Source organism: Vulpes vulpes, chromosome 10 (assembly GCF_048418805.1).
Source record: "Vulpes vulpes isolate BD-2025 chromosome 10, VulVul3, whole genome shotgun sequence".
NCBI lineage: Eukaryota > Metazoa > Chordata > Mammalia > Carnivora > Canidae > Vulpes > Vulpes vulpes.
Window position 1 is genome coordinate 30,411,648 of NC_132789.1, and position 10,271 is coordinate 30,421,918.

A 10,271-nucleotide genomic window follows, 5' to 3' on the forward strand; every position below is an offset into this window, starting at 1 on the left:
CTCTGCTTTCTCCAATCTGCTTTTAAAGCATTCCAGTGAATTTGTTATTTCACTTAATGTACTTTTCAGTTTGAGAGTTTATTTTTGGTTTCCTTTTTAAAAAAAAATATGATTTCTATCTCTTTATTGATATTCTCATTTTGTTCATACATCATTTTCCTGTCTTTTCCCATGTTTTCCTTTAGCTCTTTGAGTATCTTTAAGAAAGTTGTTTTTTTAATGTTTTATCTAGTAAGTCTGATGTCTGGGATTCCTCAGAGATAGTTCATGGCAATTTATTCTGTTCCTTTAAATGGGCTATACTTTCTTCTTTGTTTTTGTATGTTTGTAATTTTTTGTTGTTGTTGAAAACTGGACATTTGAATTTCATAATGTGGTAACTCTGGAATCATATTTTTTCACCTTCCACAGAATTTGCTCTTTTTTATTTTTTATTTTTATTTATTTATTTTTTAAATATGGAACACTTCACGAATTTGCATGTCATCCTTGCACAGGGGCCATGCTAATCTTCTCTGTATCGTTCCAATTTTAGTATATGTGCTGCCGAAGTGAGCACAGAATTTGCTCTTTTTTAAAGTTGTTTAGGGTGTCGCTGTTTGGGACCAGCAATAGATATTCTCTTGTCTTTTCTGATACTTTGTTTCCTTGGGCATGCATAGGGGCTTTCTGAATTCCCTGGCATACATGTTAGATTTTGAATGTCATAATCCTTTACTGCCTGATTTTCAAAGGGGGAAAAAGGTAAAAAGAAAAACAGAAAAAAATACCTCAAGGAATATTACTTTAAATCCCCTGGAAGCAATTTCAACTGGTGCAAGTTAAAACAACAGTGGCTAGCCTCTGGGCCTGCATCTCAGTGGTCAAGAGCATCAGTCAAAAATCAGAATACCAGACACCAGTATTTGAGGACAAAGTCCTTATTGCTCATAGTGAGAATACCAAACATTAATATTTGGGACAAGGTCCTTATTGCTCATGTGGTTCCAGAAAGCCACACCAGGAACCAAGATTATAACTGCTTGCCACAGGCCTGGTGGATGGAGGATGGGTAGCCATTACTGTACTGAAATGGAAATTAATAAAAATGAGCTGCAATTTATGACCCAACCGTTTCCCAGAAAACTAATCATTCAAATAGACTTGAATTCCAATATACTTACATCAGACAGTTTCTGCTAGTACAGTTTTTATGTAGGTGGAAAGATAGTTTCCTGATTCTTCTTACTCTTCTATCTTCCTTTACTTCACTCCAACATTTTAATGTTAATGACATATGCTTTATATTTCTCTTTTATATTTCATGCTTTTATGTTATCATTAAGAACCCCCAGTTACTAAGATTTCCTCATATGTTTTCTTTTATAAGGTTTATAGTTCTTACATTTAGGTCTTTACTCCATTTTGAGATCTTTAAAAAATATGTGGTAGGAACTGAAATTCATTATTTAAACAAATGGATGGCAAATTGTTCCAGCACATTTGTTGAAAATATTTATTTTCTTTAGGGGCACCTGGGTGGCTCAGTGGTTGAGTGTCTGCCTTTGGCTCAGGGTGTGATCCCAGGGTCCTGGGATCAAGTCCCATGTCAGACTCCTTGCAGGGAGTCTGCTTCTCTCTCTGCCTATGTCTCTGCCTCTTTCTCTGTGTCTCTCATGAATAAATAAAACTTTTTTAAAAAAGAAAAAAAATTTCTTTATTATGTTACTTTGACAACTTTGTTGAAAATAGATTTACTGTATATCTTTGAGTTTACTTCTGGATGCCCTATTCTACTCCATTCATCTATTTATACGTTTTTGTATAAATATCATACTGTCTTAATGACTGAGCTTTAAAATAACTCAAAATCATTGTAGGTCTTCCAATTTTGTTCCTTTTTAAATATCCTTTTGGTTATTCTAGTTCCTTTGCATTTTCATATAAATTACAGAATCAGATTGGCAGTTTCTCAAAAAGAGCTGATTGGAATTTGGTTAGGAATAAATTTAACCTATAAATCAAATTCATGGGCTGAATTCAGGGGAAACTAGGTGCAGAGTTCTAGGGTCTTTTCCTAGTGGAGTCACACATGCTGAGTTACCCCAACAAAGGATGTCACGACATGTGTGAAATGTCATCAAGATAGGTTATTAGAGACTAAATATCCATGGTTTTGATTGAGGAATGATCACAAAGACAGTATTTTTCTGGTATATAACCAAATCCCAGGCTGCCAGAAGGAAAGCAAGTGTTTGGCATAAACCATATTGTTTGTACAAAATTTAGGCATAATAGTCCTCTATTACCAGTCAATGATAGAAACTCTCCTGAAATCCATTTCCAGACAATAGTCAAGGGCCAACCTTATAAGATGCCATCAGAGCATAGCAGTCAGGCCAAATATTTTAATCCTTTTCTACACTGTTACCATCATTTATTTTCCCATCTTTCACCTTTTAACTGTTCTATTTTATTGTGTTAAAATACATATAGCATACTTTTCATCCATTTTAAGTGCACAATTCAGTGGCACTAATTATGTTCACAGTGTTGTGTACCACCCATTCACTTTTAACCCATCTATTTTATGTATAAAGTAAGTTTCTTCTAGACAATATATATAGCAGTTTGTCACTTTTTATCCAATCTAAAAACCTATGCCTTTTAATTGGGAATGTTTAGACTATTTATATTTAATGTAATCATGGATTAGCTTGGATTTCGGTCTTCTGCCTTGCTATTTTTAATTTGTCCTATCTGCATTTTTCCTATTTTTTCTGCCTTGTTTTGCTATTTTTGTTCTGCTTGTTTGAAATGAACGGTGTATTTTTTATAGTCCCATTTATCTCCATTGTGCCTTTAGTAACTATAACTACTTGTGTTATTTTTAGTGGTTGCACTAGAGTTTACAATACACATATTTAATTTGTCACTGTCTACCTTTAAGCAATATGATAGCATTTCACATATAGCATAAGAATTTAAAACATACTTCAGTTTATCCCCTTGCAGTCTGTACTATTGTTGTCATACATTTTACTTCTGTTCCTACATGTTATTAAACCCCACAATATATTGATATTTTTGCTGTCAACCATAAGCAAGAAAATTATGATTCACTATCCAGTTTTCCCCATACCATTTGATGAAAAAAATTTCCTTCATTAAAATGTTTTTGTTTTCTTTTTATTTTTTTTTAAGCAGGAGTAGGAGGCAGAGGCAGGGTGGGGGGAGGGAGTCTTAAGCAGGCTCCACCTCCAGCATGGAGCCTGATGTGGGGCTCCATCTTACAACCCTGAGATCATGACCTGGGCTGAAATCAAGAGTCAGTTGCTTAACTGACTGAGCCACTCAGGCACCTCTCCATTCAATTGTCGTGATACCTTGATGAAATGTTTTGATGTCTTTGTCTGTTTTTTTTTTCAAAGATTTTATTTATTTATTCATGAGAGACAGACAGACAGAGAGAGAGAGAGAGAGAGGCAGAGACACAGGCAGAGGGAGAAACAGGCTCCATGCAGGGAGCCCGACGTGGGACTCAATCCCGGGTCTCCAGGATCAGGCCCTGGACTGAAGGCAGAACTAAACCACTGAGCCATCCAGGCTGTCCTTTTGTCTGTTTTTTTTTTTTTTTTTTTGTATCAGAATGATACTGGCTATATATTCCATTCTTTGTATATGCCACATTTTAAGAAATCTATTAATAACAACATGACTCTAGCCCCTCTTGTCCAGAAACCCCTGGAGAACATTGTCTTAGATAATCACTCACAGGCAAGAGTCTTTGTGGAAGTCCAGGTTTCTGGTGGAGAAGTTCCAGCATACAATTGAAGCAAAAAAAAAAAAAAAAAAAAAAAAAAAAAAAAAAAAAAAAAAAGGAGTTTGAATGCATTGGAGATGGTAAGAGGAATGGTTTGATTTACCTGAATCCCCCTTTCTCCAAGGTGCCACAGTTCAGGACCAAGATATATTCTCTTAATAGATCCTTTTTTAAAAAAGATTTTTATTTATTTATCCATGAGAGACACACAGAAAGAGAGAGAGAGGCAGAGACACAGGCAGAGGGAGAAACAGGCTGCATGCAGGGAGCCGGATGTGGGACTCAATCCCAGGTCTCCAGGATCAGGCCCTGGACTGAAGGTGGCACTAGATCACTGAGCCACCCAGGCTGCCCTCAATAGATCCCTATTAACCACATTGCAGACTCCTTCAAAATCCTACCCACAAGCTACTAAGGATGCCTGCCTCACCTGAAGATGCCACCAACTGGTCCATAGGCACCCCCAGCATTCCATGTACCTCACCTACCTCACCTACATGCCACATCTGTGGCTGGTTCCCTATGTGTGTTCCCTATAGTGACGGTGAGAGTAAGTTCTGGTAAATGGCTTGTGAGCATGCAAAGAAAACCAGCCCCAAATTGCAGGTTAGGGTGAGACAATAAACATAAACTTTTCCACCATGCTTGGGAAAGAAAAGGGGAGAATATAAGCACCCACCATGGTGCACTGAAGGATTGAGAAAAGATGTCAAGCTTAAGAATCATGCCACCAGAGAGAGCAAAAAGTGTACACTAAGTATACCCATGGAAGGACTGAGAAAACCTCAGAATCACTAGCAGAGCTGACAGAAGGTTATTTCTCTCCTGAGTGCACTTAGTAAGATTGGAGGAAGTGACTGCTACTTCAATGCAAAGACATCAATGCAAAAATTTCAGGAACTGTGAAAAATCAAGGAAACATGACACCCCAAAAGATCACTATAATCTACTAGTAACCAGTCCCAAAGACATGCAGATCTGAGATTTACCAAAGAAGATTTTTCAATGAAGAATTGAAAATAGCTGTTTTAAGGTAGTTCAATGAGCTACAAGAAAACACAAAGAAATTAAAAATTCAATGAAAAATTCAATGGAATTCAATGAAAGTAAGAAAAATATACACAAACAAAATGAGAAATTCAAAAAAGAGATAGAGATTGGGGTGCCTGGCAGGCTCAGCCAAAAGAGCATGCAACTCTTTATCTCAGTACTATGAGTTTAAACCCATGTTGGGTGTAGAGATTACTTTAAAAAATAAGACCTAAAAAAGAGATAGAAATAATAAAAAGTATCCAAACAGAAATTCTGGAGCTAAAGAATATAATAAACGAAATAAAAAAAATGAAATAGAGAACATCAACAGCAGAATGGATCAAGTGGAAGAAAGAATATGCAAGTTAAAGACAGGAATTTTGAAATCATCCAGTCAGAATAGAATTTTCAAAAATTGAAAAAGAGTGAAGAAAGCCTACATGTTATTTGGGATACCACCAAAAGAAACAAATTGTAAATGATTGGAGTTCCAGAAGGAGAAGAAAGGGAGAAGAGGGCATAAAGTTTATTTGAAGAAATATTGGCTGAGAACATCTCAAATCTGGGGAGAGATTTAGATTACCAAACTAATGAAGCTCATAGGTCACCAATCAGACTCAACCTAAAGAGATCTTTTCCAAGACACATTATAATAAAAATCACAAAAATCAAATTCTAAGGGAGAATCTTAAAAGCAGGAAAAGAAACGAAGCTTGTAGCCTACAAGGGAACCCCCATAAGACTATCAGTGGATTTCTCAGCAGAAACCATATAGGGCAGGACAAAGTGGGATGGTATACTCAAAGTGCTGAAGAAAAAAAATGTCAGCCAAGAACACTGTATTTAGCAAGTCTGTCCTTTAGAAATGATGGGAAGATAAAGATGTTCCTACACAAACAAAAGCTGAGGAAGATCATCATCACTAGACATGCCTTATAAGAAATGCTGAAAGGAGTTTTTCAAGCTGAAATAAAAGGATACTAATTAATAACATGAAAACATTTGAAAATGTACAACACATCAGTAAAGGTAAGTACATAGTCAAGTTCAAAAAACTCTAATACTATAATATAGTGGTGTATGTTAACCAGTTACTCTAGTATAAAGGTTAAAGGACAAGAGCATTTAAAATAACTATAGCTAAAATATTTGTTAATATAAAAAGAGGTAAATTGTGACATCAAAAATATAGAAGGAGGGCAGTAAAACAGTTGAATTTTTGTATGTGATCAATGTCAAGTTGTTATCAACATCAAAATAGACCTATAAATGTTTTATGTAATCCTCGTGATATCAACAATGGAAAAACTTACAGTAGAATCACAAAATATATATCTATAAATATTTCACAGAAGCCTCCACAATGGAAAAATCTATAGTAGGTTCACAAAAGATAAAGAGAAGGGAATCAAAGAATTATCATTAAGGAAAACCATTAATTCACAAAGGAAGGCAACAAGAGGGGGAGAAAGAACAAGGAACTACAAAACAGCTAGAAAAAAATTAATAAGATGACATTACTTATAACTATCTAAAACTCCTATCACCTGGTAAGACTTCACCTATCAATGATTATTATAAATATAAATGGATTAAATTCTCCAGTCAAAGTCATAGAGTGGCTAAATGGTTAAAAATAAATAAATAAATAAATAAATAAATAAATAAATAAATAAATAAATAAATAAATACAAGACCCAGGTATATGCTGCCTACAAGGGCCTTAAAGCTGAAGGGCACACATAGATTAAAAGTAAAGGAATGGGAAAAGATATCCCATGTGAGCAGAAACCAAAAGACAGCAGGGATAATTATGCTTATGTCAGAAAATATATACTTTAATCTAAAAACTGTAACAAGAGGGCAGCCTGGGTGGCTCAGCAGTTTGGCGCCACCTTCGGTCCAGGGCATGATCCTGGAGACCAGGGATTGAGTCCTACGCTGGGCTCCCTGCATGGGGCCTGTTTCTCCCTCTGCCTGTGTCTCTGCCTCTCTGTGTGTCTCTCATGACTAAATAAATAAAATCTTAAAAAATAAATAAATAAATACATACATACATACTGTAATAACAGAGAAAGAAGGTCATTGTATAATAACAAAGGAGTCAATTCATGAAGAGAATATAATAATCACAAATATAATATGCACCCAACATTGGAGGATCTAAATATAGTAGGCAAACACTAATAGATCTGCAGGGAGAAATAGACTACTGTATAATATAGTAGGGGACTTCAATACTTTACTTTCAATAATGGATAGATAATCCAGATAGAAAATCAATAAGTAAATCTTGGACTTGAAATATAGTTTAGACCAAATGGACTTAACAGACACATACAGAACATTCCATCAAGTAGCAGGAGAATACACATTCTTCTCTCACACACACACAGAACATCTTTCAGGATAAATTATATGATAAGTCAAAAGCCAAATATTAGCAAATTTAAGAAGATTGAAATCATACCAAGTATCTTTTCTGATCACAGTGGTATAAACATAGAAATCAAGCAGTCTTAACAGGGGAGTTTATAGCAATAAATGGCTATAGTAAGAAGAAAATCTCAAATAAACAACCTAAATTTATATCTCAAGTTACTAGATAAAGAGCTATAAACCAAGCCCAAAGCTAGCAAAAGGAAATTAAAAAGATGGCAGAAATAAATTAATTAGGGCAGCCCGGGTGGCTCAGCATTTTAGCACCGCCTTTGGCCCAGGGTGTGATCCTGGAGACCTGGGATCGAGTCCCACGTCGGGCTCTCTGCATGGAGCCTGCTTCTCCAGCTGCCTGTGTCTCTGCCTCTCTCTCTGTGTCTCTCAAGAATAAATAAATAAAATCTTAAAAAAGAAATTAATTAACTAGAGACCAAAAAAATAATAGAAAATGTCAAGAAGAGCTGTCTTTTTAACTGTAAAAAAGTTAACAAACCTTCAGCTAGACTAAGAAAAATACACTCAAATTAAATCAGAAATTAAAGAGACATTACAACTGATACTACAGAAACACAAAGGACCATAAAAGACTACTAAGAACAATAATATACCAACAAATTAAATAACCTATAAGAAATTATTGATTCCTATGCTACCTAGGACTGAATCATGAAGAGAAAATATGAAGAGACAAATAATGAGTAAGGATACTGAATTAGTAATAAAACAAATCTCCAAATAAAGAAAAACCCAGGACCAGATGGTTTCAATGGTGAATTCTGCCAAACATTTTATTTTTTATTTATTTTTAATTTTTTAAAATAAATTAATTTTTTATTGGTGTTCAATTTACCAACATACAGAATAACACCCAGTGCTCATCCCGTCAAGTGCCCCCATCAGTGCCCATCACCCATTCACCCCCATCCCCCGCCCCCCTCCCCTTCCACCACCCCTAGTTCGTTTCCCCGAGTTAGGAGTCTTTTTCTTCTCCCTTCTCTTATATTCCCTTTCACTGTTATTTATATTCCCCAAATGAATGAGCACATACACTGTTTGTCCTTCTCAGATTGACTTACTTCACTCAGCATAATACCCTCCAGTTCCATCCACGTTGAAACAAATGGTGGGTATTTGTCGTTTCTAATGGCTGAGTAATATTCCATTGTATACATAAACCACATCTTCTTTATCCATTCATCTTTCGATGGACACCGAGGCTCCTTCCCTGCCAAACATTTTAAAGAAGAATTAATCCCATTCCTCAAACATTTTAAAGAAAAATTAATCCCATTCCTCAAACTCTTCCAAATAATTAAAGGAGTAAATACTCTCAAACTTTTGCAAGGCTAGTATTATCCTGACACCAAATCCAGATAAGAAAAGAAAACTATAGGCTAACCTCCTTGATTATCATAGTATAGATGCAAAACTTCTCAACAAAATATTAGCAGATTAAATTCAATAGTACATTAAAAAGATCATCCATTATGATCAAATGGAATTTATCTCTGGGATGCAGAAATGGTTCAACATATGCAAGTCAATAATATGATACGCTGTAAAAAATGAAATATAAAAATCATATGTGTCAATACATGTAGAAAAATTATTTGACAAAAACAACATTGTTTTATGATAAAAATTCTCATCAAATTGGGTATAGAATAAAGATCATCTATGACAAGCCCACAGCTAATATACTTAATTGTGGAAAATTGAAAGTCTTTCCTCTAAGATAAGAACAAGACAAGGGGGTAGCCCCGGTGGCGCAGCGGTTTAGCGCCGCTTGCAGCCCAGGGCGTGATCCTGGAGACCCTGGATCAAGTCCCACGTCAGGCTCTCTGCGTGGAGCCTGCTTCTCCCTCTGCCTGTATCTCTGCCTCTCTCTCTCTCTCTGTGTGTCTCTATGAATAAATAAATAAAGGTTTCTTTTAAAAAAGAACAAGACAAGGATGTCTACTTTCACCACTCTAATTTAATATAGTACTGGAAGTCCTAGCCAGAGCAGGTAGGTAAGAAAAATAAAGACAAGACATCCTGGGGCACCTAGGTGGCTCAGTTGGTTGAGCATTTCCCTTAACTTAAGGTCATGATCCCAGAGTCCTGGAATTGAGCCCCATGTTGGGCTCCCTGCTCAGAGGGGATCCTGTTTCTCCCTCTCCTTCTGTACCCGCCCTGCCCCCTGCTCATGCTTTCTTTCTCTCAAGTACACAAAATACTATGTACTATGTTGAACAACAACAGTAATAGTGAAAAGTAAGGAATAATTAAAAGTAAAAAATAATTTAAAAAAGAAAAGGCATTCCAATGAGAAAGGAAGAATAAAATTGTCTGTTCGCAGATAATATGATTTTATATATAGAAAATCCTAAAGACTAGGGGTGCCTGGGTGGCACAGTCAGTTGAGCTACTGAGTTGAGTGACTGACTCTTGTTTTTTTTTTTTAAAAGCAACTTAAATGTATTGAGATCTTTGTTGTGTTTTAACTCACCCTAGCCCCAACCTCCTCCCCAGCACAGAGGTGGTTTTATTTATTTATTTATTTATTTATTTATTTATTTATTTATTTATTTATGATAGGCACACAGTGAGAGAGAGAGAGGCAGAGACACAGGCAGAGGGAGAAGCAGGCTCCATGCACCGGGAGCCCGACGTGGGATTCGATCCCGGGTCTCCAGGATCGCGCCCTGGGCCAAAGGCAGGCGCCAAACCGCTGCGCCACCCAGGGATCCCCTGACTCTTGGTTTTGACCCAGGTTGTGATCTTATGGATCCTGAGATTGAGCCCCACATAGGGCTCCATGCTCAGCACGGAGTCTGCTTCAGATTCTCTCCCCTGTTGCCCCTCCCCCTGCAAATAAATAAACAAATCTTAAAAAAAGGAAAAGAAAATCCTAAAGACTCTAACAAAAACTATTAGAGCTAATCAACAAATTCAATAGTTGCAGGATACAAAATCAACATACAGATATTAGTTGCATTTCTATACACTAACAATA

The 10,271-nt window shown here is 36.2% G+C and overlaps 1 non-coding gene across 1 annotated transcript; it reads right to left on the reverse strand.

The window, feature by feature from the left end:
* Positions 1-452: 452 nt before the first annotated feature.
* LOC112907575 (U6 spliceosomal RNA) lies at positions 453-559 on the reverse strand. Its single transcript, XR_003232793.1, has one exon. It is a non-coding gene; the product is annotated as a U6 spliceosomal RNA (small nuclear RNA).
* Positions 560-10,271: the final 9,712 nt, after the last annotated feature.